The sequence below is a fragment of the Cetorhinus maximus genome, chromosome 21 (genome assembly GCF_964194155.1).
Source record: "Cetorhinus maximus chromosome 21, sCetMax3.hap1.1, whole genome shotgun sequence".
NCBI lineage: Eukaryota > Metazoa > Chordata > Chondrichthyes > Lamniformes > Cetorhinidae > Cetorhinus > Cetorhinus maximus.
In genome coordinates, this window is record NC_135899.1 from 82,566,571 (window position 1) to 82,594,476 (window position 27,906).

Consider the following 27,906-nt stretch of genomic DNA (forward strand, 5'->3'; position numbering starts at 1 on the left):
AACACATCACCAGCCGCAGAACTCTCTGAGATTTCTGCACTCCTACAGTTCTGGCCTTTTGCACATCCCGATTCTCTTCACTCTGCCACTGGTGGTCTGTTCTTCATGGTGTCTAGGCCCTAGACTCTGGAATTCCCTCACCGAAGATCTCCACTTCTTCACCTTGCTCTCCTCCTTTAAATCGCTCCTTAAAACCTACCTCAACTATCATAACATTTCCTCATGTAGTTTGTTCTCAAATTTTGTTTGATAATGCTTCTCTGAAGCACTGTGGGATGTGGTACTGCATTAAAGGTGCTATATAACTCTAAGTTGTTGTTGTATTTTAGTAGACTATTACTACGTAACTCCATTGAACTTGGCATTACTCAGGTATCTGGTTCTCAAAGTTATTTGTCCATTTGTTGGGAGGTTTATATTCCCATCTGGAAACATTGGCTAACATACTTGCTTCATCTGTTGTCAGCTGTGGCTCAGTACACTTGCGCTGCTGCCTCTGAGACAAGTTTGTGGGTCCAGGGCCCACTCCAGGACTCGAGCACAAAAAATGCAGGCTGATATTCCAGTGCTGTACTGAAGAAGTGCTGCACTGTCAGCTGTGCTGTCTTTTGAAGGGACTTTGCACTGATGACCTGGCTACCCCCTCAGCTGGATGTAAAAGATCCTATGGCACCATTTCAGGAGAGTTATCCCTGCTGTCCTGGCCAATAACTATCCCTCAAACAATATAAAACAAGAAGATTATCCGGTCATTATCACAATGCAGTTTTTGGGATCTGGCTGTGTGCAAATTGGCTGCCACATTTCTTACATTACCCCAGTGACTATACTTCAAAAGTACTTCATTGGCTGTAAAACACTGGAAAATCCCGAGGTCATGAAAGGTATTATATAAATTCAACTCTTTTGTTCCTTCTTTTAGTTCTGTGTTATCAACCACAAGCAAGAATAATGTTTTAAAATTATTTGACTAAATTTTATAATCAAAAAATTATCACTCAAAATTGACGTGTCGGTATTTACTGAAAGAATTGTGCTACTTAAATAAATGCGCTTGTGCCAAATTAAGTTCAGAAGTCAGACTTTCTCAAAATTAATACGTGAATTGCAAGGAAATCAAAATTCATTTGTCAGGAAGATATAATAACTTTCATAATGTTATTGGAATTTATTGTAGAGTAGAGTAATGGTGGGGTCTGTGTCTATGGTTTTATTACTATGGCTCTGTGTGTGTGTGTGTGTGTGTGTGTGTGGGTAGAATTTGACGGCCGCATTTCGGTGGGGAGGGGGCCATAAAATGCGGTGAGACACTATAAACCCCATTGACTTCAGCGGGAAGGTAAAATCCTGCCCTGTGTGTGTGTGTGTGTGTGAGACTTAATTGAATTAAAGGCAGTTGGTCTGAAGACTTTGATGTGTCAGACGATAAGCCAGTTTAAAATGTTAAGTAGGTAGACATAGGTGCAAAGGGGACGTTTGCATTTTTAAATAAACCTGACTAGCTTGAATTCAAAAGAGGGTATGAAATGTTTCACCCAGCCAGGAGAAGTTAAAAACCAGTGGGCAGAATTTTGCCCTTGTCAGGCGGGCTCTGCGGGGGCAGGTTGGGAAGCCGACCACCGCTCGCAATTGGGGCTGGATCGCGATTTCTCGCTGGCGGGGCCAATGAAGGCCTGCCTAGCGTGAAACGCAAGTGACAGCATTGCCCGTGTGGGCGGGGAGGAGGGAGAGCGGGGAACTTCGTGTATGCGTGTGAGCGAGCACTTGAAAATCTCCCTGAGGCACAGAGAGGCTCAGGGACATGAAGAGTTTTAATAATTAGAAATGAAGATTTTAACAATGTCATAAAACATGTCCCCTCATGTCACATGAGAAGGGACATGTTATAAATGGAATTTTAAAATTTTTATTTTATTTTCATTTGCCATTGGAAACCTCATCCCGCCCATGGATGAGGTTTCCAAAAAAAAATGCAAAGGCCGCTTGACCTTTTTGCCAACCATAAGGTTGGATGGGCAGCGAAAAATTTAAGTTAGTTTATACTTTAATGGCCTTAATAGGCCTTCTAATTGTCGGCGGGCGCGCTGCTGATTCCTGTGCGCGGCTGCCAACCGAACTATCGCGCAACTGTGCGTTAACATTGGGACGCTCGTCCGACGTCATCATGTGTCATTTCACACTTGAGGAGGTCAGGCGTGCACCCGCCCGCCGAGGTGAAAATTCTGTCCAGTGTGTTTATTTTTCCCAAAGACTATTGGTAAAATTGGTACAATGAGAGATTTTTATTATTAGAGAGGTGAAGTCCAAAGACATAGTGAAACAATTTGAATTTGCATTCAAAGGGGAAAATATGTGTAAAGGAGTGAAGACTGGGTGTAAGGATAGGAATTCTAAGGTCTAAAATAAGTGTGAAGCAGCCTCCGGCATCTAAGTCTCAAGCTGCTGTCTACAAAGAACTGAAGTTAAGAAAACACACTTTGAATTGGATTGTGCAGGGTATCGTGTTTCTTTGCCCGGGTCTTGTAAAATCTGTGTGTCTTAATGTTGCCTTAATGAAAGTGTAACTGGGAGATGGATTAACTAGGGGATTTAGAAGTTAACATTTGTAGTAATTTGTAGATCTATACATACGCTTAAAATCATTTCTTCTATGAATAAAGGTTTAATTTAGTTTTGTAAGAAACCTATAAGACTCTGTGGTCTTATTACTACTGAATTCAAGGCACGCATCTCGAAATTTATACGAATTGCAAAACAGTTGAAGCAGTTGTTTCAAGTTTCTCTTTGGGATTTGAGCAGCTCAGCATTTACCATCGGCTGTGCCATAACACATTCAAAAGTTGCAGCATTAATTTTATTGGATTGTGTATGCTACAAACCATACACAGTGCTGGAAGCACTCAGCACAGCAGGTCTGGCAGCATCTGTGGAGGGGAAGTCTTCAGAAGAAGAGTCACATTTAACTCAAAATGTTAACTCTGTTTCTCTCAGCACATTTATAACTGATACTCCTGCGCAGGACTGAGTGAGTGCTGCACTTTCAGGGGTGCCATCTTTTCGATGAGTTGTTAAACTGGGGTCCTGACTGCCCTCTCAATGTAAAAATCCAATGGCACTCGCTTGAAGAAGAGCGGGTGAGTTATCCCCGGTGTACTGCTAATATTTATCCCTCAATCAACATCATTAGAACAGATTAATTGGTCATTATCACATTTATATTTGCGGGAGCTTGCTGAGTGCAAATTGGGTGCTGAGTTTCCTACATTACAACAGTGACTGCACTGCAAAAGTACTTTAATGGCTGTAAAGTGCTTTGGAACTTCCCAAAATGTGATATAGAAATGCAAGTCTTTCTTTCTATCTAATTTAAAATTTATGTTTACAGATCTTTGCAAGAAATGATTAAAACAAAATGTTTTTCTTTCAGAATGAATTCATTTTCCAACAGTTGATGAGCCAATTCAAAATTGTTAACTTCCACAGATGTGTTAAAGATTAGCTGTTTTGTTTAAATTTGTTCCAGGATGTGGAAGCAATGATAAGCTCCCAACCTTACTTATCCTGAGGGCATGAAGAGTCAGCGACAGTTACATATAGGTCAGACCAGATCATGGGTGGTTGATTCCCTTCTTTAAGAGGACATTGGTGAACGACTTAGGATTTTAGCATCAATCCAACAGCTTTCAACAAGACCTGTTTTACAGACAGGAGGTGGGTTAATTTAAACAGCACTAATTTCTCCTCTCACCATCCATCCATAAACAAAAAGGTGTTTAGATTTGTTTCCCTCTTTATAAGCAGTGGCATATTTCCCAACCCCTTAGTTTTGATGTGATCCAATCTTCTAATAATAGCCCCACAGCAAACTAGACATAGGATGAACTCAAAGGGTTAGCTTATTTGCACATACTCAAATCATGAAAGAGGGTTCATAATGTCCATCTTGTATTCAGACAGTAAAGAGAAGTTAGAGAGAAGAAAGAAACACAGTACAGAGACTACAGAGAAAAGAAATATTGGGCAGAATTTTCTGCCTGTCGGGCTGGCCATGCAGGAATGGGCGCAGGCAGGCGTGGACCCAATCACTACCCGTGATCAGGTCCGCACCGCCATTTTACGCAGGCGCGCCAATTAAGGCCCGCCCAGCGTGAAACGCGGCTCCTGAGGACAGCAGGAGTGGGCGGGCAGCAGCGGGACTGCTGTGACCTGTTTTAAAAAGCTCCTACAACCTTTCAAAGGCTGTGAAACATGACCAGTGGAAGGGCTCCCCAGAGCGCTGCTGGTGAGCAGGCTATGAGGAGGGTAGGGGGACACTGTACCCCTCATTTTTCTGACGATTGCCTTGCTGCCCTCCTCGAGGTGTTGGCAGCATGGCGGGAGGTACATGTGCCCCAGGGCGGGAGGAGGAGTCTCCCCCCACATGACCAAATGTGCCTGGGAGGAGGTGGCGGAGATCGTGAGCTGCCACGACATGGTGTGGCGCAACTCGATCCAGTGCCGCAAGCGCTTCAATGACCTGTTGTGCACAGAAAGGGTGAGGACCATGTTGGTCCTTTAATCCAGCAGGTAGGCTTCCCCCCCTGGTGAACCCCTCCCACCCCGCCCAAGTCTGAGTGTAGTGACTGCATTGAATAATTGACGGCATGTGTCCTTCGCTGCGTGGGCCAGCAGATATTGCCCATGTCAGTGCCAGTTTGGGAGATGGTCTGGGCACCAAGTTTCCCAGCTCGGTGCCCATCCATCCATGGTGAGTAGGGAGGTCCAAAGCAACCCCACATCGGCGCAGCAGCTGCCTGTCGTCTCTGCGGGCACCTCTCAGGGCGCTCCGGATGAGGGCGGCAGCTCCTCCGCCCCTCTGCCAGTGACCATTGCATCTGGTGAGGCTGCGGTGACTGGGGAGATGCCAGCCGTGGCACTGGCCACTCCCTCCCAGGTGGGGCCAGAACCAGCTCCACAGGCCAGAGGACGACTGCCAAGGTCATCGAGGCCAACAGGACAGCAGAGTGAGCAGGCTGGCTCAGATACCACTCCCAGCGATGGGGCAGCATCAAGACATAGCACCCGAAAATGTAAACATAAGGCACCTTAGGCACACCACAGGTTTATCACTGGTGCTTTTGTGTTGACTTGCAATGAGGTCTTTATGAGCTGGTGTGATGTTTAACACCTTTGTCATTTTGTTTTCTTAAGTTCCTTTTGTTATACCATTAAATTCAGACATGTCACCCTGGCTGAGGGTGCCTCTTTTGTTCTGCAGGTGAATGGTATCCAATAATGTTATGAGTGATTTGTGGGACATTCAGCTTTATTAACAAGGCCCTTAGTTACTGTTCCTAACCTGGCAGATTTTGCACTCAGGTATCGAGTATGGAGCCTGCAGCCCAGGCTTGTCCTGGAGGTCCATCTGTGGTGTGCTAGCTGAAGGTTCATTGGATTAAAGCCTCCCGGGTGTCCCTGTCTCCCTGGAGTTTGCCCGGGTCAGCGTCTACCCCCTCAGCATTTCCCTGTGCGTGCTCATCCTCAGACTCACTGCTGAACTCATCATGTGCAGCCGCAGCCACTGTGTCTACACTGCATCCCCCATTTCCAGCTCAAGATTGTGGAGAGCTCAGCATGCAACCACTATCAGTGACACACGATCTCGGGGGTACTGGAGTGCGCCCCCTGAGTGGTCCAGGCATCGGAAGCGCATTTTGAGAAGATCAATGGTTCTCTCCACCACAGCCCTTGTGGTGCCGTGGCTCCTATTGTACCGCTGCTCAGCTTCTGTTCTTGGATGGTGGAGAGGGGTCATGAGCCACTAGAGGGGATAGCCCTTGTCACTCAGCAGCCATCCATCCAGCCGGGTGGGAGCGCTGAAGAGCCCCGACACCTGGGAGTGTCTGAGGATGTAGGCGTCGTGGGAGCTGCCTGGGAACCTTGCACAGACTTGTAGAATCTGCATCCTGTGATCACACACTATCTGCACGTTCATGGAGTGGAAGCCCTTCCTGTTGACGAAGGCACCGGGCTCACCTGCTGGCACCTTGATGGCCACATGTGTACAGTCTATAGCACCCTGGACATGGGGGAAGCCAGCAATGGCTGCAAAGCCTCTGGCTCGCTGTGTCTGGCTTGTCTGGTCCCAACGGTGGTGGATGAAGGTCAATGCACATCTGAACAGAGCATCTGTGACCTGCTTTTCACAAGTGTGGACAGCTGATTGGGAGACCCGCAAAGATCACCCACCGAGCCCTGGAAGGAGTCAGAGGCATAGAAGTTGAGGGCAGCTGAGACCTTTAGAGACACTTGCATGGCGTGTCCACCCACACAGTTAGGGGAGATCTCAGGCCCAATCATCTGACAGATATAGTTGACTGTCTCCCTTGAGAGACGGAGCCTTCTTTGGCACTGCACCTCAGACATATTGGGGTAGCTGCTTCGCCGCCTGTATACCCTGGCAGCAGGATAGTTGTGTCTTCTGCGGCCCCTTCCACCTTGGCCCTGCACCCCTTGTGCCTGCGCCTCTCCTCCCAAAGGTGGCTCCCCTGGAGGCTGAATGTGGACTCCGGGGTCCTCCCCCTTCTACCTCTCCCTTCCTCCACAGAGGAGGTGCCTCCAGTGGAGAGTTCAACTCCCATTCCCAGCCTAAGAGAAGGTTTCCTGAAACCTGCAGGCCCAAAAACGATTCTTCACTGCAGAGTGTTGACCTGAAGGTTGTGAGTCCAGACCGAGCAGCTGGTATGTGTTTTGAAATATTGCAGATCACACAGGCAAGTATCAGTAACTTTGAAACATCAATATTTGACAGAGCACACTCGCAACCCCACTGACCCCTCTTATCCCGCCCGTGAATGAGGTTTATACAAATGTGTCCTACCCACCTGCCTGTTGTGCCCGTGTGCCGACCTGAAGATCGCACGGGCACCAAAAAATTGCCATCAATTGCCGCCTCGAGGGCCTTAAGTGGCCGGTTAATTAATGGCAGGTGTGCATTGGATATCATCGCACGCCCGCCCACCGAAATATCGCGATGGCGCGCGGTGATGTCGGGACGCTCACCCGACGTCACTGTGCATCATTTTATGCGTCGGCATGTGGGTCCCACCCCCACTCGCCAACGGGAAAATTCTGTCCGTTGTTTCACATGGGTTCCAGAGTCCAGAATCAAAGTCCAGTAGTATTCCTTCACGGAAGTCGGTGGGTTGAAATCAATGCTGTATACTTCACTTTTCCGGAGGTGTTGACTTCATACGATGAGATAGACACGCAGAGATGCATCAGCCTTGTAGGTGATATAACAGAATTTTCAGCAGAAGCAGTGTAGATGGGGCCAAGTGTTCAACATGGGCAGACCACCTTTCCTGTGAGGCTACAAGTTAGATGGTAAACAGCAAACTGAGCTATCCAGCTCAACAAGGTATAATTACTTTTACAACAAGCCAGAGGCCTAGGTCATGTGACTCCAACCTCACCACACTGTCTTTGACAAAGGACGTGTATCCCTCATCGGGGTCCCTGAGATTGTTTAAGGTCTCAACCATTAAGAATTGAAAGGAAGGTTGCAGGGCCCTTTGTCTTAGCAGACGAGCAGACTCCTGTTGGAGTTATGAAATGCAGATGGCCTTTATATAGCTCTCTTTGAATTAGGCCTGTGCAGCCCACAGGGGGTTGTTACTGGCTCCCCAGAAATAACAAGGTGTAAGTTTCCCTGATACTGCCAGGCAGCTCCTTTTGTCAAGGGGTCACAGGCAGACATAGATTCAGCCATTTTAAGGACCTTTGTTCAGTTTTTATGATTTTAGAAATTGCCACGAGGGTATCTATTATACCACCATAATTATAATGGATTACTACTGGATTACCATATACACAATGTAGAAAAAAGATTAACAGATGTTTATTTCAAATAAACCGCTTAATAGAAACTGTTCTAAAATGGTAAAATACCTAATAATGAATAGCTTTGATTTAAATTATTTAAATGAATAGTAGAAAATTGTTTTTCTCCACATAAAGTACATTAGCTTGAGTTAATCAAAATTTATTTGGAAGAGATTGTTGAATGAATACAGTGCTACTGCTTTGCTTTTATAATCCAAACTAGATTCAGTGACAATGTTTGTAAGAAAATGCCCATGACTTTGGTTAACATCAATATCCACATTTCCAGCAGTAATCAATGAATATGCATTCGGGGCAAGAACATTTCTCTCTCTCCTCAGCGCAGGCATTCTGAAGCCAACTACAGAGAGCCAACTCCAGGACAAAGCAACCCGCTTGATCAGCACCTTCAACATTTGCTCCCTCCACCACCGACACACAGTAGCCGCAGTGTGTACCATCTACAAGATGCACTGCAGCAACTCACCAAGGCTCCTTCAACAGCATCTTCCAAACCCACGACCTCTTCCACTTCAGGGGACAAGGGCAGCAGATGCAGGGGAACACCACCACCTGCAAGCCCCCCTCTAAGCCACACGCCATCCTGACTTGGAACCATATTGCCGTTCCTTCACTGTAGCTGGGTCAAAATCCTGGAGGCTCACCGCCATCTTTTCAAGGGCAGTTAAAGTTGGGTGGTTAATCCTGGCCCCACCAGCAATGCCTACATCCCATGAAGGAATAAAAAAAAACTGCTGCCAGCACTGGGATTAAATGACCCAGCAAAGTCAAGGGACCAAGCCTGGGATGGTCCAGTTTGAAGCTCTGGAGTTTAGGTTGGATGATTCTCTTACAACTAGCATGGACATGATGGGTTGAATGGCCTCTTTCTGTGTCCTAAACTTCTCCACCTCTCGAACTCTCTCTCCTCCTTAAAATCTATCTTTTAGCCAAACATTAGGTCACCCATCCTAATACCTCCTTATGTGGCTCAATATCACATATCTCAATTATGCTCCTGTGAAGCACCTTGTGGCATTTTACTATGTCAATAGCGCTATATAAATGCAAGTTGTTGTTACTGAAGTTGTTATTGCTCCATCCCATACTAGGCTGTGCCTTTTCACCTAAAGCCATGAGGGATGTTTAGGGCTTGATTTTCCGTTCTGGAGACTAAGGGCAGGACTTTCCGCACCCACCCGCCGCCGGGATCTTCCGGTGCAGCCGCAAGTCAATGGATTTGCCTCACCCACGATAGGGCAGGGAAATCCTGGCCTAAGTCTGGTGGTGAGCGGGAAAGTCGGCACGATTCTCACTCAGCGGTGGGGCAGGTGAACACATACAATCTTCCACTTTTCAGCTCATTAATTATGCTTCAGTGAGGGGCTCGGGGAATTTCGTGGAAGGGCGGGCAGGAGGTGACCTGCCCTGCCATTACCTCATAGGGTCGAAGGTTCAGGCGCCATTTTTAAAGGGCCAGGCGTTCATTCGTTGCAGGTCAGGAGCTTTGCATCACTCCTCCAGAGTCCATGCAGCCACAGCTCACGCTGGAGGAACTGGCAGATGTGAGCAACCACATTTGTGGACGTACGAGGGCACCTCCAGTGTCGTTTTTGGCTCATCTTTAGATAAGAGCACTGTCAGTGATACACCCATGGTAGGGACAATGCTCACCGCTGCAGTATTCCATGTTCACCAGACTCTTGACCTTCTAGGTGCACCACTGCCTCTTGCTGCTCAGGCCCTATGCCAACTGGCGATGGGCCCTCCTTCTCCTCATCTGGGTGAGAACCATTACCAGGGCAGGGTTGCCTGCATCCTGCATCACCAACGCATCAGTGGATGTGTGAACCAGTTGAAGTGATACATTTGCTAAGCATATCCTTTACAGGTTTCCCTCCATCTCGAAGCCAGCAGGCTTGCTAAGCCTTTCATCTGGCCCCTGTCTAGACATGGTTTCCCCACCCCACCCCTTCCAGACAAAGGAATTCCTGGAGGGTCAAAGATGGATGTTCCTCCTGTTCATACATGACTGCGTAGTGATTATTGATTTTATCCCGTATTAGTTTTCAGAAGTTTCCTTACCATTGAGGTCAAACTGACTGGCCTGTAGTTGCAAGCTTTTTGAACAGGGGTGTAACATTCGCTGTTCTTCAGTCCTCTGGCTCCTCCGCTGTGTCTAAGGAAGACTGAAAGGTTATCACTAGTACCTCTGAAATTTCCACTCTCACTTCCCTGAGTACCCATTTATCACAACTCTGTTTCCTGTCACTCAGCCAATTTCTCATCCAAATACCTACTTTCCCTTCTATCCCATGACTTAGAATTTTGCTCACAAGTCTTTTGTGTGGCACTGTACCAAATGTCTTTTGAAAATCCATATACACCACAGCAACAGCTTTTCCTTTATCCAACCTTCTCTGCTACCTCCTCAAAAAACTCCAGCAAGTTAGTTAAACATGATTTTCCCTTGATGAATCCATTCTGGCTTTCCTTAATTATCCTGCACTTGTCTATGTGATTATTGATTTTATCCCGTATTAGTTTCCAGAAGTTTCCTTACCATTGAGGTCAAACTGACTGGCCTGTAGTTGCCAGCTTTTTGAACAAGGGTGTAACATTCGCTGTTCTCCAGTCCTCTGACACCTCCGCTGTGTCTAAGGAAGACTGAAAGGTTATCACTAGTACCTCTGAAATTTCCACTCTCACTTCCCTCAGTACCCTTGGATGCATCCCATCCGGTCCTGGTACCTTATCTATTTTAAGTAAAGATAGCCTTTCCAACACCTCCTTCCTCTCGATTGTAAGTTCTTCTAGTATACCAGCTACCTCCTCTCTCACCTCGGCCTGGGTAGCAAGTTCTTCCTCTGTAAAAACAGATGCAAACTACTCGTTCAACACCTCCGGTATTTCTCCAGCCTCCACATGCATTTCCCTTTTTTGTCCCTAATCGACCCTCCTCTTTCTTTTACCACCCTTTTATTATTTACATGCTTATAGAAGACCTTGGGATTCCCCTTTATGCTGGCTGCCAGCCTCTTTTCCTACTTTTCTTATTAGTTTCTTCACCTCTGGTCCTTCTATGTTCAGCCTGATTCTCCATTGTATTTTCTACCTAACATCATGCATACGCGCACTTCTTCCTTTTCATTCTTACCTCTATCTCTCTCGTCATCCAGGGTGTTCTCGATTATTTGTTCTACCTTTCCCCTTCAAGGGAATATACCTTGACGTTGCCTGCAATACTTTTTCTTTGAAGGTGGCCCATTGTTCAGCCACCATCTTTTCTGCCAACATTTGATTCCAACTCACTCGACTCAGATGCTTTCTCATCCCATCGAAGTTGGCTTTCCCCCAATTAATTATCCCTGCTCTGCATTGTTCTCTGTCCTTTTCCATGATTAACCTAAACCTTATGATACAGTAGCCACTGTCCCCTAGAGGTTCCCCCACTGATACTTGATCTACTTGGGCCAACTCATTCCCCAGAATCAGGTCCAAAAGTGCAAGTCCTCTCATTGGACTGGAAACATACTGCTGCAGAAAATTATCTTGAACACATTCCAGGAACTCTCGCCCCTCTTGTCCTTTTTTACTATTGCTATCCCAGTCTACATTTAGATAATTGAAGTCCCCCATTATGATTACTCTATAACTCTTGCACCTCTCTGTAATTACTTTGCAAATTTATTTCTCCACATCCCTTCCACTAGTTGTTGGTCTATATACTACACCAGTCAATGTTACTGCACCTTTTTCATTCCTTACCTTTAGCCAGAGAGATTCTGTCCTTGACCCCTCTGGAACATTCTCTCTATCCAGTACTGTAACGCCATCTTTAACCAATATTGTCACTCCCACCGCACCCCCCACCTTTTCTTCCTTCCTTTCCTGTCTCTCCTAAACACCTTGTACCCAGGAATATTTAATGCCCAGTCCTGCCCTTCTTTGAGCCAGGCCTCTGTTGTAGCAATAATATCATAGTTCCATTTGTCAACTTGTGCCTGCAGTTCATCAATCTTATTAACCACACGTACATGCACATTAACCCTCATTTAGGCTTTTTTACTTTCCTGCTTATTTTGACCCCATCTAATGATTTACTGTTGCCTACTCTAATTCTATTGAACTCTCGAGTATTCTATCTACCTTGATGCAACTGCCTGATATATCCTCATAAGTATTTTTTTATTCATCGTGAGACGTGGACATCACTGGTTGGTCCTGCGTTTATTGCCCATCCCTAACTGCCCATCCCTAATTACCCAACCCATGCCCCCTACCCACAACCCTGTGCCCTTACCCATGGCAACTCACCTAGTAAGCTTTGGCAGCTTTGACAGTTCCTTAACAGCTTTACAGTTCTTTGACAGCTTGATAGTTTTTAGGAGGTGTTGGTGAGCTGCCTTCTTGAACCATTTCAGTCCATGAGATATAGGTACACCCGCAGCTCTGTTAGAGGGGGAGTTCCAGTATTTTGAAACAGCAACAGCAAATTTGTAATTTCTTGCTGATTTTCTGCTTTTCTCAATAGATCAGCCCCAACATTTCTCCCATATTACTCAGCATCTTTCTCTGTCCCTTTTCCTGTTCCAAATTCCACACCTCAAACCCCAGATAGTTCTTAGCCCCTTGTTCCAGCATACCTTTTTTAGAATGCGCAACAAATATTCAGTGAATCCTTTGATTTCTACCTTCTGTATATTATGCATGCATTATCAGCTATGTGCTGTTTTCATTTCGGTAATTGAGTTGGGTAACAAAACTGCATGTTACTCATACACGAGTATTCAATGTCTTAAGCCTTGCCACTTTGATCAAAACTTAATGCTTCGGTCATCGCTTCTATCCTTTACCTCTGCGCTAAAGAAGACTTTGTTCCTTGGACTTTGCTATTGAATCAGGCTCAATAAAGAGTCGCCTGAATGATTTCCAGAAAATATCAACTGGCATCAAAGCGCAATACTGAATGTTAGTGCCTCCTGCATCCTCTTACATCTGTTGATTCATGTCTGGCTTTACACTTCAATCATTCACTTGGCCCTTTTCCCTTAACCATTTTATTAACATCACTTTCGATGCTTTTGTTAAATGTGAATATCTGAACCATGCCAGCAGAGATTATTCAAACTGATTGGACACAAATTGGATTTTGCTTTGTTTGCCAACTTGAGTTAGGGAAAGGGGTGCTGCTTGCTTGATTGATATGTGCAGTTGGTCAGCCCCTGTCCAGTGTGGGAGTCCATCCTCCTTAAAATGTCTTTACTGTCAAATGCATTTGCAGTTTGTTTTATGCCATGTTTTCAATAGATTCAAGAGGGTATTTGTTACAGCCTTGTCTAACAGTTGTACCTTTCTTGTCTCTAGCTTTAGACCCAAAACTACTTGGCTGGTTGCACTGTGCTCTTCTTAAGACCATAGAGCCATAGAATGACACAGCACCAAAAGAGGCCATTCAGCCCACTGAATCTGTGGCAATTTTTGAAAGAGTTAATAGAAATAAAGAATTGCGTTTATAAAGCGCTTTTCACAACCACTCTCTCAAAATGCTTTCCAGCCAATGAAGTACTTTTCGAAGTGTAGTCACTGTTGTAATGTAGGAAACACAGCAGCCAATTTGTGAACAGCAAGATCCCACAAACAGCAAGGTGACAATAGCCAGTTAATCCATTTTTGTGATGTTGATTGAAGAATAAATATTGGCCATAACTCCCCTGCTCTTCTTCGAGTAGTGACGTGGGATCGTTTCCATCCAATCCAGCAGCAGATAGGGCCGCAGTTTAATATCTCATCCAAAAGATGGCATCTCCAACACTGCAGCGCTGCCTCAGTACTGCATTGGAGTGTCAGCCTTAATCCTTGTGCTCAGACCTGTGTTTTATCCAATTAGTCCCCCTCTTTCTCTTTTTGTTCCATAGTCTTGCAAATGTTCTCATTAATCTAAATGAATTTTGAAAGTTATTGTTGAATCTGCTTCCACCACCCTTTCAGGCAGCGAGTTCCAGATCATAACAATTTGCTGTGTAAAAAGGATTCTGCTCTTCAGCCACAACTAGAGTTTTACATCCAGTTCTGGTCACCACACGTTAGGAGGGCTGGCAGGTCCTTGAGAGGGTGCGGAGATTTACCGGAATGGGATGAAGAATTTTCATGACAAGGTTAGGTTGGAGAAGCTGAGGCTTTTCTCGTTGGAGGAGGTTGAGGGGAGATTTGATAGAGGTGTACAAGATTATGACAGCTTTTGGTAAGGTCGACAAAGAAAAGTTCTTCTCATTAGCTGATGGTACAAGGACTAGGGGACATAGATTTAAGATCTTGGGCAAGAGACGCAGGAGGAATGTGAGGAATAACCTTTTTACACAGCGGGTGTTAATGACCTGGGAATTGCTGCCCACCAAGATGGTGGAAATGGAGATGAACTATGATTTCAAAAGAAAATTGGATGGACACTTGAGGAAAATAAACTTAAAAGGTTAGACCAGAGGAATGGGACTGAGTGGATCGCTCCACAGAGAGACGGCATGAACTCAATGGGGTGAACGGCCTACTCTTGCGCCATAATAACTTTATGACTCTATGACTCATCTCACCTCTGGTTCTTATGCAAATTACCTGTTATTTTGTACTGATTATTTTAGCAATTATATGACATACGAACCCCTGTTAGCTGAGATTAAGATTGTTTTTTCTTTATTCCAAAATACTCCATTCCTTTTTTTCACATTTAACGGATGTCAGACAAGTTTTCAGGACATCAGTGAAGGATATGGTACTGAGAGACACAAAATATCCTTTTTCCACATGGACCTGATTCCTGTTAAATATAATAGAGATAAGAAGTGATGACAGGATAAAACTATGTGAACATTCATTGGATTTTAGTTGCATTTGGGCTGAGGATAAGGCCATTGTATATTTAACTTGGCAGGTTACATGATAAAGGTTGCACTGGGATGAAGATTAACTTTCATTGGTGCGGTGCTGTGTCTCTGCGATTTTACCATCACGGTGACAAAGAGCACAGTAATGATACAGTAACTGCTTTACAAGGCTCACATCCTACCCAAGGGGATTTTCTACTGCGTTACTCTGGCCCTTTCTCGAAGGCCATTAAGCACAGCAGTCAATAACACCATTTTCATGAGCCAGTAGTGGAAGACATCACTTTGTGTTACTTCAAGGATTTTGTTTACTAAAGCAGGACTGTGTTATATGTTTAATGGACTTACCATGTACCTTTAGTGTGCCAATGTTCCTTTAGTGCTCTGAATGCGTTACACAGATAATGTTTGTTCATCCTAACAATAGCACAGCAAAGCGAAAGTCTCAGCATGCTTCACAGAGCTGGGACAATATTACCCTCTGTCAAGGCATAAATGGAAAATGGTAGCTCGGACAGCTGAGTGCTGGATTTTAACTGTAGATTAAACTTAACCTCCTCCATCGGTGAGCCACTTTACAATTAGACGCGCAAACAGCCTAGCCTTGAACACTAATAATAAGCTACACTGAAGAGGAGACTCTCTGGAGGATTCAAAGTGTAATTGCATTGCATGCCATGTTAAAAGAAAAAAGACTTGCTTTTAGATAACACCTTTCATGACCTCAGGGCATCCCAAAGCACTAACAGCCAATGAAGAACATTCAAAGAGTTGTTATTGTTGTAATATAGGGAATGCAGCAGTTAACTTGCGCGAAGCAAACTCCCACAAACAGCAAAGAGATAATCTGTTTTTTTAGTGATGCTCATTCAGGGGTAAATGTTAACCAGGACACAGTGAAGAACTTCCCTGCTCTTCTTCAAGTACTGCCTCGGATAATTTACGCTCGTCCGAGAGAGGGAATGTCGGATTAACGTCTTGTCCAGAAGATGGGATCTCCAACAGTGCAGCACTCCCTCAGCCCGGCACTGGAGTGTCAGCCTGGATTTTGTTCTTGAGTCTTTGGGGTGAGCCTTAGCTCACCGCTTCAGAAGCAAGATCTCTACCCACTAAGCCACAACTGGCGCTGTTACTAAAACTACATGTTTCAGGAATTTTCATGTGTAGTCTCTTCATTGCCGAGAACCTTAAAACTGGAGTACCCATTGTTCATTGAAAGACGATGGCACCATGATGCAGATCTCCATTGTCTCACCAGGGTACCTGGCATGGACAGAGACAGTGCGATGAGTAAACTAATATCATGTTGTTGTTCTCCCTTAGATTTGCCAGCACGCACTCAATTGCAGGACTCCAAAGAGCCACCCCCGACGCCAGAGGAATGCCAGGCTTCACATGCGCCTGCGTCACACCCACTCTCTGAACCAGGCACCAACGCAGATACCAGCACCTCAGTGGGCGTTAGATCTTCAGCTAGAATGTCAGCGCACAGCGGTGAGGGCACTTCACACTCACCTGAGGAGCAGGCGGAGGCAGGGAGTGCCCAGGGTGCCAGGAGTCAGAGGACTGCTGGAGACCAGGGTGATGCTGAGTCGAAGGCAGATGATGAGCCTCTGGAGTCATCCATTAGGCGGCAGATGCTGAAGGTCCAGCGGGATGTGCGGGAGGATCTAGCAGAGATCCATGAGGGTCTGCGTGCCATGGTCTCTGTTGTGGAGGAGTCCATGTGGAGCATGAGCACTGCATACACCCTCATGGCCGAGCGCACTGCCTCCTCCATTGAGACAGTGGCGACTCTCATGGAGAGGCAGCTCCAGGGACAGAATCAAAGGTTCCTGGGGTTGCACTCGGACCTGCAAACCCTCACACAGGTACTGGCCTCAGGCGGTCAGTGCCAGTGTGGGAGAAGGATGAGGCACCCAGTATCCCAGCTAGGTGCCCGTCCATCAATGGTGAGCAGGGAGGTCCAGAGTGAACTCAAATCAGCACGAGCTGCCTGTCATCTTTGTGAGCTCCTCAGGATGCTCTGGATGATGGCAACAGCTCCTCCGTCCCTCTGCCAGTGACCTTGGCATCTGATGAAGCTGCAATGACTGGGGAGATGCCAGACGTGGCACTGACTGCTCCCTCCCAGGTGGGCCCAGCACAGGCTCCACTGGCCAGAGGACAACCGCCAAGGTCATCAAGGCCAACAAGACGGTAGAGTCAGCAGGCTGGCACCAATACCAGTGCCAGCGAGGGTGGAGCACCAAGACACAGCACTCACAAACGTAAGTTTAAGGCACCATGAGCACAAAAGGGACTGGTCACCGGTGATTTTCTGTTCTGTAATGTTTTGTCTATGTTTACTGGCCTGGGAATGAAGGCCAGAGAGGTTACGTTAATTTGTTTGTATTGTGAAAATTACATAAATTTTATTTTTGTCATTATGGCCTGAGTTTGCTTCACCATTTTATTTGGTGCCGAGTACGCCAGTGTGTAATGCTGGACATGGGTGGCTCTAAGTTTTATTGCACAGGCACTGAGTGGACTTTGGGTTTAAATGAAAAGGTCATTTCAGAATCCGGGATGGAGGCGGCAGCCCTGGCCTGAGGTCCAAGCTGATCTTTGGCAGCCCAGCTGAAGGAGCTTTGGATAAAGGCTTCCCTGCCTCCCTGAAGGATACAGAGGTCGGCCTCCACGTCCTCAGCATTCTCCTCACCGTGCTCCTCTCCTGACTCACTACTGGACTCATCCTCTGTGGCCTGTGGAGCTGCCTCAAGATCTTCTCCCTCCAGTGGGTCCCCCCTTGCCGGTGGTTGATTGTGGAGAGAGCAGCATGCAACCACTATCAGTGACATCCACTCTGGGGGGTATTGTAGTGCACCCCCTGAATGGTCCAGGCATCGGAAGTGGATCTTCAGAAGAGGGTCTTCTCTAGCACCACCCTTGAGGAGGCATGACTCCTATTATAACGCTGCTCTGCCTCTGTTCTTGGGTGGTGGGGAGGCGTCATGAGCCACCTCTTCAATGGATAGCCCTTGTCACCCAGCAGCCATCCATCCAGCTGGGCTGGAGCACTGAATAGCCTCGGCACCTGGGAGTGTCTCAGGATGTAAGCATCATGGGGGCTGCCTGGGTACCTTGCACAGATTTGCAGAATCTGCATCCTGTGGTCACACACTATCTGCACGTTCATGGAGTGAAAGCCCTTCCTGTTGATGAAGGCACCCGGCTGATTTGCTGGTGCCTTGATGGCCACATGTGTGCAGTCTATAGCACCCTGGACACGGAGGATGCCAGCAATGGCTACGAAGCCTCTGGCTCGCTCAGCCTGGCTGGCCTCATCTGTACAGGAATGAATAAATGTCATTACCCACCTGAACAGAGCTTCTGTCACCAGCTTGACGCAACTATGGACAGCTGATTGGGACACTCCACAAAGACCCCCCACTGACCCCTGGAAAGAGCCGGAGACATAGAAGTTGAGGGCCACTGTGACCTTCAGAGCCACTGGCATGGGGGTGTCCACCCACACAGTCAGAGCTGATCTCAGGCCCAATCATCTGACAAATGGAGGTCACTGTCTCGCTGGAGAGGCGGAGTCCCCTTTGATATTGTACCTAGGACATATTGAGGTAGCTGCATCACTGCCCATAAACCCTGGCAGCAGGATAGTGGCGTCTTCTGCCCTTGGACTACCTGCTGCCCCCTTGTGCCTGCACCTCTCCTCCCACAGGTCCCTCCCCTGGAAGCTGCATTGGGTAACCCGGCCTCCTCTCCCTTCTGCCCCTCTCTTCCTCCTCAGAGCAGATGCCTCCAGTGGAGACCACAACCCCTATTACCAGGGTAACAGAAGACTGTCTGATACCTGGAAGGGTCCACACGGTCAAAATCCTCCGGGGTCCTTGGAGACACCAACGAGTCCTGAAATGAAGCCTGGAAATGCTAAGAATGAAGCTTAGAACAGAGATGAAGCTGTCAAGTTCAAATGAGCAAACAGCAGCAAAGTATCTCCTAAACTCCTCACTACTCACACTGGCAATGCTGCTGACCCTTTTTATCCCATTCTTTGAGTAGGTTTTGTTGAATGTGGGCTGCCCGCCTGCCCATTTTGCCCATGCAACGAGCACAAAATTGCACAGGCAACGCAAAATCGGGTTCAGTTGCCATTATAATCGCCTTATGTGGCCTTTTAATTGATGGCAGGCGCAGATTCAACACCCCCGCCTGTGCCCGCCGACCTAAAGATTGCACACCTGCGGGATGCTGACGGGACGCTCGCCCAACGTCTTCTCGCGCTATTTTACGCCCAATCGGGTTGGGCGCGCGCCTGTCCACGAGGTGTAAAATTCTGCCCTTTGTCTACAAATTGGAGGAATGGAGCTTAGTTTCCGCTTCTGTGGTGTATGTGGGATGTGTGCTGAAATATAAATTACTGCAATGCGGTCTTTGTGAAACTATTCCACCTCTCCAGTAACATTTTGCACATATGTTACATCAAATAAAATCTGGAAAACCAGCATCTACAAAGAGTACTAACAGGTTCCCTCTAAACAGCAAATCATTTTAACTTGATGTTACCAACCTTTCATCTCTTTGTCAGTCCCCTTTACAGAGCTTGTAAAGAACATACATTCATTATGCCTGTCATTTGAGCCTTGGAGGCCTTGCAGAAGATTAAACAATCCTGATCACAGATAACCAATAATAGCACACTTTAAGGCATACGCTAAACAAAAATACCAGTTGCCATTTGCAATAGAAGCATTGTTCCAATTAACATTGTAACTTGTCAGGTCACTGATTTATTGTGATTATCCCTGGCTTCTCTTGATTATTCATCAGTTTTTTTTTAACCTTTCCTAATGTATGTATGTCTCTCTGTTAAAGTTGCTATTTTCTTTAACAACCCTATGCTTGATGATGCCTTTCTGAAACTAGTGTGTGGTCATCTGTGCTCTATAATTTATTTAGCATATGCATATAGTGACAGAGCCAAGCAATAGCCTTGTTAGTGGCTAGGTGGAGTTCTTTAAACCCCCTCTTCAAGTTTAGTCAGTGGACCCTCCTCAACAATGTGAGTCGTTGTTTGGGCCACATCACAGTTGCAGCCTGGATGTTTCTGGTGACTCCACTGATGTTGGGTGGCAGCACAGAGGCCTTGGCCAGTCCGGGAAGGGTTTACAATGCCCCACTTACGTCATGGGAGATCAAAGCGGGGTGGGCAAGCAGTGGGGTCTATGATGGGAGAATGATTTCTGGTGGATGTTTTCTCCTGCCAATCCTCCTGCCATTGGTCCTGAGCTGTTACTCCTCAGGTTGGTGGCTTTAACCATTTGGGGTGGCGTGAGGGGAGGGGTACTGCTGGTGGGCTGAGGAGGTCATTGAATAAAGGCAGCCATGGGTTGGAGTAGACCTTCTCTGGTAGCTTGCCTGTTGCAATTACCCTCCTGATGTTGGGGCCATTGGGAGGAGGGGGCAGTTGCGGGGTGGGAGGGGGGGCAATGTTGTTCAATACTGGGAGCCAGGGGAGGTGAGCTGTTTGAAGAGTACCTGTGACGATGAACATTGTTCAGTTGAATTGCACATCGATAAGTTTGGCCTGGGCAGATTGGTGCCATATTGGGACGCAGTATCCTGAGTTGAGTATGTGATGGCAAGAGCAGAAGTCCTTGCCCTGTGATCCCCAAGAGGTACCAGTCAGTTTAATCTTTTTCTGCAGTCTTGATGAGACACTGTCTGTATGGGTTCTGTCAAGGATGATGCCTAGATAAACAGTGTGGGGATCATGCTTCATAATGCCACACTTTAATTAGGAGTGATATATAGAAAGATATATTGACTTTGGAGGGAGTGCAGCATAGATTTACTAGAATGATACCTTGATTCCAAGAGCTAAATTATGAAGAGAGGTTACACAAACAAGGGTTGTATTCCCTGGAATTTAGAAGGTTAAGAAGTGATCTCATTAACTTTTCCAAGATATTAAGGGGAACAGATAGTGTTGGTTGGGAGAAACTATTTTGACTGGCTGGGGAGTTTGGCACTCAGGCACATAGTAATGGTCAAAGAGACAGGCTTCACAAAGTCATTTGCAAAATGTTGGTTTTGTCTGCAGTATTCTTGAACTTCCTAGTTATTCAATCTATCTCAACCTTCCAAAAATCCATCTACAAAAACAAACCTTTTCTATAATTCTGGAAGGAATAACTGGGTAATTCCACGTTTTGAAGCTATTTCCAAAGCAACAACCTGCTCCAAAAGGTCAAAGCTGGTGGAGCTGGTGCTTCAAGGCCTGACACAAAACCTTCAGGCAAAGAAAAGCACAGAGAGAAAAAAAACATGCTTCTTTTTCAGATTTATCAAAGCTTGGTTTATTTGCATCAGCCCAGAACTGAGACCTAGTTGATGGGCCATTGGTAACAGATGCCGAACAGTGCACAGGGGGTTAAATTTACAGTGAGAAGGTTGCTTCTCAGCCTTATTATTTTTTCCCTTTGCCACTGATTTTCACGTTGCCTTACTCCCTGGTTCATGCGGCACCTCCTCGATAGAACACTCTCTGCTCATCACAATGCCACATTCAGTCACTGATTGTGGTAAATATATTACAGCATGATCCTTTAACTAATATTCACAATTGGCCTGACACACTGATCTGCAGTTCTACACACTCACAGAAGTAATATATAGCAGAATTGTTCGGAAAGCTAATCAATTTTTAAACACAAAATCCATGACAGAGCAGCTCTTCCTTTTTAGTGACCTGAATTTGTAAGGCATGTTTAAATGAACATTGTCACATAAACTATTAGGGATCGTTTAGGAGCACGTAGAAGTTGCTAGACAAGGAATGGCCAAGGCCCCCCACTACGAGACCTTCTACCATCCTGGTGATGTGGTAATGCAGTTGTTGACCTGATGAATACAGGTTTCAGAGCTCTGCAATGTGGATTGGCAAATCTGACTGTTGCTGCTGATTTGGTGTTCACTTCCTTCTCACCTCGCAATAACAGAGCTCTGTGAAAAGCCTTAGCCTCAAAGTAGAGCTTCACTCACCGAAGTCGAATGCCAGTTAAATTTTAACGTTAGGAGTCAGCCAGCCTCAAGAATAAAAATGCTGAACTTTTCAACTTGGTTTTGCACTGGGCTGTAGTTTGGAAGTCTTCACCAAGGACAGGAGAGGTGAGGTTACTTAGATGTGCTTTTCCAATATCACATTGTACTATTGGGATTGTCTTATGAGGAGAGATTGAGGAGAATGTGCCTGTGTTCTCTAGAGTTTAGAAGAATGAGACGTGATCTCATTGAAGCATACAAAATTCTAACAAGGTTCAACAGGAAGGATGTTTCCCCTGGGGGTATAGAGCCAGGGGATACAGTCTTAGAATAAGAGGCAGGCCATTTAAGACTGAGATGAAGAGGAATCTCTTCACTCAGAGGATGGTGAATCTTTGGAATTCTCTGCTCCAGGGGCCTGTGGAGGCTCAGTCATTGAGTATGTTCAAGATAGAGATTGATAGATTTCTAGGTATTAAAGATGTCAAGAGATAGGGGGACAGTGCGGGAAAATGGCATTGGGGTAGAAGATTAGCCATGATGGAAGTGAATGGCAGAGCAGGCTCCTATTAAAAAATGTAATGTCTAAATGATGCTAGCACCTGCAAAGAATAATCCGTCCAACTATATTTTCACAATTGGAATCTAAAACTTTGGACTACAATTCCAAATTGTATTCACTTAGATCACAAGAAATATCAATGTGTTATATTGAAGGCACAATATCCTTTGAAGATTTTTAGCAAAGGGAAATTTAAACAATAGGAGTATTTCTTTCAAGCCCTGATTTCTAAGTTCTGTGTACTCCCAATTTTCGAAATTGTTTCTGAGAAAATAAGATTGGGAGCTGAAATCACTAACTGAGGGGCAATTTTCAGACTCTAATATAACATGTATAGTGATATTATTTGGTTTCATTCCTGCAGCCTTTATATGTGCAGCATTTACAATGATGCTGGGAATTTTCTAACATGATTCTAATTCTGGACGCTGCTCGCACAAAAGCAAAGTAATGTGTCAAAAAAATAATGGCTGCAAAAGGTCTACTGCCCATAAATGGATCCCAAGTTAGTGATTCAGACAGCCAGAGTTTCAATTTTTCACAGGCAGGCATAGTTGGGAGCGGACAGCTTATTCAAACTCGGCAGCGCTGCAGTAAGTGCCTCCGATAACTTAACATCCCTTGCCGTTCCATGTTTTGACAATGTGTCTGACAGGATATTAGAATTTTGACCCATCAGCTTGATTGTATTAAGTTCTTCATAAATAGATTTGTATCCGAATCCAATAATTCTCCGGTTACATCATTGCACTCAGATGAATTGTGCTTAAATATACATCAGTCACCAGTAGTGACTGGTGACGAAGTTGACATTCTCCACATGACTTCCCTGCATCATAATACTGGATTCCGAAACTACCAAGATACGTTTTTGATATCAAAAATCTGTTTGTATTGATGTTCCGTGGTATAGCATAAACGTGTGCAAATTATCCTCCAATGCATTTGCGTTGTGCCGATGTAACGTGCAGTTCTGAACCTCAAACTGCTTGGAATTAACTGTATCTTGGTCAAAAAAAAAAATAAGCTAGTGCCGTCAAATAAATATTAATGGAGTTACATGTATTTCAGACACATGGCTGTGTTACTGCAGTGAAACTATATGTTAGAATATTGGCATGAATCTGGTCTCACTCAAAGCAGGAAGGTTAAGGGTCAACCCATGGCAGTGGAACAAACAAATAAGTTTTTCGAGGCATGACAAGCGTGTCAGGTTCCCTTGTCCTACTGGGATTTAATGGGAAAGCCTGAAGTCAATGTTTTATTCATTCTTACATTCTTTGTTGCCTCTGAATGAAAGGACAGCACATTGATCATCCGGATGGTGGTTGTGGTGTATTTTTGTTTTGAGAATGCATGATGAAGAGGTAAGGTTCAGAGTGAAGATAGGAACTGAAGAAAATGATCAGGAAGCAGCGATTAAGTGGTACCAAAAGACGGGAAGAGGAAGGGAAGACTGAGGCAGAAAAGGAGTTTTCCAACTTTGAGATCTTTGGAGAGGGTTACTTACAGCGGAGAATATTAGAGGACCCGGTCAGCTTTCAACTACAGTGAGGTTGCAAGAGGAATTAGACCATTTCGGGCAGTTTACCTGTAGAGTTAGGGAGGAACCACAGAGTAAAATTCAGAGCACATTCCTGTGAAGTTTTTGGAAATTATACAAATGATGCATTCAGTGGTACATTCATATGACCCTCACCACCTCCTCCATAGTGACTCATGAGAAGTAAAAGCAAAATACTGCGGATGCTGGAAATCTAAAACAAAAACAAAAATTGCTGGAAAAACTCAGCATCGGTGGAAAGAAAGACAGAGTTAATGTTTCGAGTCCGTATGACTCTTCTTCAGAACTAAAAAGAAGTAGAAATGTGGTGAAATATATACTGTTTAAGGGGGTTAGGACAGGTGGAGCTGGATAGAAAGTCAGTGATAGGTGGAGGCAAAGGAGAGATTGCAAAAAATGTCATAAACAAAAGGTCGAAGGGGTGTCGATGGTGGTGATACTGGCTAAAGGAGATGCTAATGGTGACATTAAGAGTAGAAAGCAAGATGAGCAAGTGACAGGTGACCCTAGTGGGGGTGGGGTGGGGGGAGGGGATGGCACGGTGTGGGAAAAACGATCAAAATAGGCTAAAGGTGGGGATAAAACAATGAGTGGAAATACATTTTTAAAAAATAATAATAGAAATAGGTGGGGTAAAAATACATATATAAAAGTTAAAAAATAAATATTTGAAAAAAGGGGGATCAAAAAGGGGATGGAGGAGAGAGTTCATGATCTGAAGTTGTTGAACTCAATGTTACGTCCAGAAGGCTGTAAAGTGCCCAATTGGAAGATGAGGTGCTGTTCCTCCAGTTTGCGTTGACTCATGAGTAGTATTGTCTTAAAAAAATCATTCTCAGTTGCTAATGAGTAGATGAGGAAATAAATGCACCAACATGGTTTGCATCTCACACACCTTGATGCGAATGCTGTTTGACAGAAGGATAACACTGATACTCTAAGGAATTAACAATTCCATTTTCCACTAGAGGGGGAATATCATGTTCCATATGATAACCTGCAGTACACCCTCTGAAAGGGCCAAGGGCAAAGGACAATCTGCTTGGGAAGCACAGCACTACTCTCAGTGCCATTATATTGGCACCGCACATCAAACACGGGTGTTACAGGACATGTTAGAAAGTGCAGCTCTCACTTTTATACATCAGTTGTTTAATTTAATGTTGCTGAAAGGAGAGTGAAGTGATGAACAGCTCAGAATGGTAAAGCATGTGTTTGTATCTGCAAAACAGCATGCTACCAAACTCCTGACCACAGCACATCTTTACAGGGATTCACCCGGCTGAATGGCCTAATTTCTGCTCCTATGTCTTTGTCCTATGGACTATATCAGAACTGCAGGGTGGCAACTTTCAAACTCTGTTGAAACAGGCATTTGCATGAATTCATCCTTATCTCCGTACTGGGATTTGCGGCTAGGGAGAATCTCACTGTGTAGGGCAGGTAAATTATAATCAGACAATGCACACATTAATCCAGGGTCAATCAATAAATTATCACTTCTGCTTTGGATGTTAATTCAGCTTTCTCACAATTGTCTTACTAACTCTCTTGCGTCACATTCAATTATCTCCACAGCATTTGGTATTTAAGAAAAAATTGTTTTAACAGGACACCCACACTTATTCAGACTTAGTGGTGTGGAGTGTACAAAATGGGTTGTAGAGTTGCGTGATGTTGCAAAGGTCGGTGTAGTAGGGTGTTAGGGATTGTAAGGATAATTTGGGATTGGGAAAACAGTACCGCCCACATAATGATGTAAAGAGTCACATGGGAGTAGTAGACAGTAGAAGTGAGTCTGGTAGAAATCGGCATGAAGATAGCACCTAGTCAGGACTGTATCCTATATATGTGCATATAGTTATGTGTTATTGATAAACAGTTATTGTTCAACCATGCAAGCTTCTATAATGCTTGATGAGACAACCTTACAACAGTAGGGAGAGACAAAACTATGGAGGGAATTGTAAGCATTAATATTTTGAAAACATGGGGCAGAATTTTCCCATTGGCGTGCAGTAGAGGGCCCAGCACACGCGTGTGTAAAATGACACACGGTGACATCGGGCGAGTGTCCCGATATCACCGCGTGCCATCGCGATTTTTTGTTGGGCGGGCGCGCGATGCTCTCCGATGCGTGACTGACATTAATTAATGGGCCATTTAAGGCGCCAATCGACCGCGATTTTTCAGCGCCCGTGCAATCTTCGGGTCAGCGCACAGGCGCAACGTGCAGGTGGGTAGGACACATTTGCATAAACTTCATCCACGGCAGGATAAGAGGGGTCAGTGGGGTCGCGAGTGTGCTCTGTCAAATATTGATGTTTCAAAGTTACTGATACTTGCCTGTGTGATCTGCAATACTTCAAAACACATACCAGCTGCTCGGTCTGGACTCACAACCTTCAGGTCAGCACTCTGCAGTGAAGAATCGTTTTTGGGCCTGCTGGTTTCAGGAAGCCTTCCCTTAGCCTGGGAATGCGAGTTGAACTCTCCACTGGAAGCACCTCCTCTGAGGAGGAAGGGAGGGCTGGAAGGGGGAGGAGGCCAGGGGAACCACCTTTGGAAGGTCAGGCGCAGGCACAAGGGGTGCAGGGCCAAGAGGTAGTCCAAGGTGGAAGGGGCCGCAGAAGACGCCACTATCCTGCTGCCAGGGTATACAGGCGGCGAAGCAGCTACCTCAATATGTCTGAGGAGCAGTGCCAAAGGAGGCTCCATCTCTCAAGGAAGGTAGTCAACTATATCTGTCAGATGATTGGGCCTGAGATCTCTGCAAACCGTGTAGGTGGACACCCCATGCCAGTGGCTCTAAAGGTCACAGCTGCCCTCAACTTCTATGCCTCTGGCTCATTACAGGGGTGTCTCCCAATCATCTGTCCACACTTGCGTCAAGTACGTTATAGACGCTCTGTTCAGGCGTGCATTGACCTTCATCCACTACCATTGAGACCAGGCAGGCCAGACACAGTGATCCAGAGGCTTTGCGGCCATTGCTGGCTTCCCCCATGTCCAGGGTGCTATAGACTGTACACATGTGGCCATCAAGGCACCAGCAGGTGAGCCCGGGGCCTTCGTCAACAGGAAGGGCTTCTACTCCATGAACGTGCAGATAGTGCGTGATCACAGGATGCAGATTCTGCAAGTCTGTGCAAGATACCCAGGCAGCTCCCACGACGCCTACATCCTCAGACACTCCCAGGTGCCGGGGCTCTTCAGTGCTCCAGCCCGGCTGGATGGATGGCTGCTGGGTGACAGGGGCTATCCCCTCAGAAGGTGGCTCATGACGCCTCTCTGCCATCCAAGAACAGAAGCTGAGCAGCGCTTCAATAGGAGCCACAGCACCACAAGGGCTGTGGTGGAGAGAGCCATCGGTCTTCTCAAGATGCGCTTCCGATGCCTGGATCGTTCAGGGGGCGCACTCCAGTACCCCCCAGATCATGTCTCTGTGATAGTGGTTGCATGCTGCGCTCTCCACAATCTTGCACGGAAAGGGGGGACACTGTGGACGATGAAGACCTTGACACAGTGTCTGCGGCTGCACACGACGAGTCCAGCAGTGAGTCTGAGGATGAACACGCACAGGGAAATGCTGAGGGGGTAGACGCTGACCCGGACATACTCCAGGGAGGCAGCGACACCCGGGAGGCTTTAATCCAATGAACCTTCAGCTAGCACACCACATATGGACTTCCAGGACAAGCCTGGGCTGCAGGCTCCATGTTCGAAACCTAAGTGCAAAATCTGCCTGGCTAGGAACATTTATTAAGGTCTTTGTTAATAAAGCTGAATGTCCCACAAATCACTCATAACATTATTGGAAACCATCCACCTGCAGAGCAAAAGAGGCACCCTCAGCCAGGGTGACATGTCTGAATTTAATATCACGAGCAAAGAAACCTAATGAAACAAAATGACAAAGGTGTTAAACATCACACCAACTCATAAAGACCTCATTGTGGTCCAACACAAAAGCACCAGTGATAAACCCGTGGTGT

The 27,906-nt window shown here is 45.9% G+C and overlaps 1 protein-coding gene across 1 annotated transcript in view; it reads right to left on the reverse strand.

The window, feature by feature from the left end:
- LOC144696069 (parkin coregulated gene protein) overlaps window positions 1-27,906 on the reverse strand; it is a 646,838-nt gene that overhangs the window by 367,160 nt on the left and 251,772 nt on the right. The gene's annotated exons all lie outside the window — the stretch shown is intronic.